The sequence below is a fragment of the Carassius auratus genome, chromosome 27 (assembly GCF_003368295.1).
Source record: "Carassius auratus strain Wakin chromosome 27, ASM336829v1, whole genome shotgun sequence".
NCBI lineage: Eukaryota > Metazoa > Chordata > Actinopteri > Cypriniformes > Cyprinidae > Carassius > Carassius auratus.
The window spans coordinates 25,613,157-25,615,775 of record NC_039269.1 but is presented as its reverse complement, the minus strand read 5'-3'; positions in this window follow the sequence as shown (position 1 = coordinate 25,615,775).

Sequence of the window (2,619 nt, the reverse complement as noted above, 5' to 3'; positions counted from 1 at the left end):
ATATAAAATGCAGCACTACTAAAGTGAAAGAAAATAAATGATAAAGAACATGTTAAATTTAGTGTAAGCATGTTTGTCCCTCACTGTCAATTTTGCAACTGAGCAGCTTGAACTGTTACACGGTGATACCAATGTCAAAATAAAAGTATTTGTGCAATAATGTCATATGGTATACATCAGCATTCTTTCTCTATTACTGTCATTTTTTATTTCTTAGGAAGAATGTAGCAAGTTCTGTAATACTAACACTGCATATTTTGTGCTAAAGTCTTGTATAAAGGCTGCTGTGTTGTAGAAATCATTTTTGTTTAAATAATCCAGTGTTTGTGTAATTTAGTTAACTTTACCATTTGGAGTGAATGATACTGAATAAATGTAAGTCATTCAAGATTTTACCTTTCTTTGTGTCTCATGTTACTAGGGAAGGGGTATGAAAACATATTTAAAAATATTATTTGCAAATGATCTGTCTATATATCTATCAATCAATTATTTCTGGTTATAGAATCTAATTGGCACTAATACGTAACCCTCAATTCCTGAAGGAGGGAATGGAGATGTATCGAAGTCGACATTAGAGGTCTTACTTGGTAGCCCAAATCCTCTCTGATTAAGAGAACATGCCAATGAAATTTGGCTAGTGGATTTTGCATGCAGAGCCAAACGAAAGGCACTATGGAGGTCACATCCTGCCAGGTATCATGTGGAGACACTGATATAGACTGACCCAGGCTTGGGGCAGTACTACATATGGAAAGAAACTCTGAGGCAGGTCCTACCTGATTGGGAATGGAACAACTAATCTGTCAAAGGCAAGACACAGGTTCACCAACTTACCATGAAAGAATACACATATGGGATCCCGCGAATGGAGTAAGCCCTCACCCCAAGGGGCATAGCTCGCCTCAGGATTTGTTCACCAAGACGATGCCATCCACTATCTCGTGGGCCAACCTCTGCTTGGAGGCAGCCTTCCATTCCTGCTAAACTCCGTAGCAGACGCAGAGCTGCTCAGAGCTTATGAAGCTCTGGGTGCGGTCCACGTATATGTGCAGCACTCTTACAGGACACAGCAATGCCAAGGCTGGATCTGCCTCCTCTGAGGGCTGTGCTTGCAGGTTCACCACCTGATCACAAAAAGGTGTGGTGGGACCATGGGACACGTATCCAAGCTGGGATCTCAGGACAACATGAGAGTAGGCCGACCCAAACACAAGGCACTATTCTCTCATGTTTGGAGGTCCCCGATCTTGATGGAGGTGAGCATGGTCAAAAGTAATTAAGCTAAACTGAGTCTAATGGCTCAAAGGGATCCCTCTGAAGGCCAGCCAGGATGGTAGAGAGATCTCATGAGGGGACCAGGGTTGCGCAACCAACAGGACCTGTTCCTCATCCTTCCTTCCAACAGGACCTGTTCCTCATCCTTCCTGACCTTGCACAGTGTCTGTGCGAAAAGGCTCATTGTGGAAAATGTACACTTGTGTAAAGCCCAAGGCCAGCCGTGTGCCAATGCATCCAGGCCAAGACCTGGAAGTGGGAGGACTCAAAGGAAACATACCTGTTTGTTTACCTGAGCTCTCTGAATTGACTCCATATCAGCCGGATCATGTCGAGATGGAGTCACCATTCTCCGGGGAATGTGAGCTGTCTTGAGAGCACATCAGCTGCATGATAGAGCTCTACCGGGAAGTGGGTGGCACACAGTGACTTGTGTATGGAGCCGCTGCAAGGCTAGTAGCACTGTCAGCAACTCAAGGCAATCGATGTGCCAAAGCAGGCAAGGTGCTGTCCAGCAGCCAGAGGCTGCCTGCCCGTTGCATTAAATGCAACAGCCCACACTGGATTGACAACAACATTTTGAGACACTTATTCTAGGGGTACTCCGGCCCGTAGAAAGACAAGGTCTGTCCAGGGGTTGAATGATCATTAACACTGTACAGCTAATACTGTACCGAAGCCCACACACATCTTGGAACTCTGGAAGTTTAAACAGTGCTGAATTGGTCTCCTATGTAGCAATTGGAGCGGCATGACTGCGGTTGCCTCTGAAGAAACTCAGGATGTTCAGCATGCACTGGGTATGCTCGTTGGTGAGATGTGCCATCATACTCACAGAGTCTAACTCCATACTGAGAAAAGAGATTCTCTGACTGGGGGAGAGCTGACCCTTTTCCCAGTTGACCCAAAGCCCCAAATGGATGTGGTCCCTGTGATCACACAACTTTTCTCGCCAGTTGGTCAAGCTCAAGATAGTTGGGGATGTGCAAGCCACACTGCCAAACTCTGTGTGAGTAGTGCCAAAGGGACAATTGACATACCCACAGTGGTGCAGTGGCAGGAAGTCATGCTAGATGGCCCAGGAAGCACTGCGTTCTGGCCCATCATGGCAGGACTCCCCGTGTCCCCGGAGGGACCAGCTAGAGATGCAGGGGAAGGCATTGTGTCCCCAAACCACAATCTTTTGGCCACTGACGCTAGTGGGTGTCGTGGGTGAGAGTGAGAAGGCAGATTGTAGCTCACTGTCAAACCACAAACCTGATGGCCCAGAGGAAAAGTAAACTGCTCTTTCTTTGAGAATATGGTTACCCCTGGCCCTTAATCAATCAATCAATCACCTTT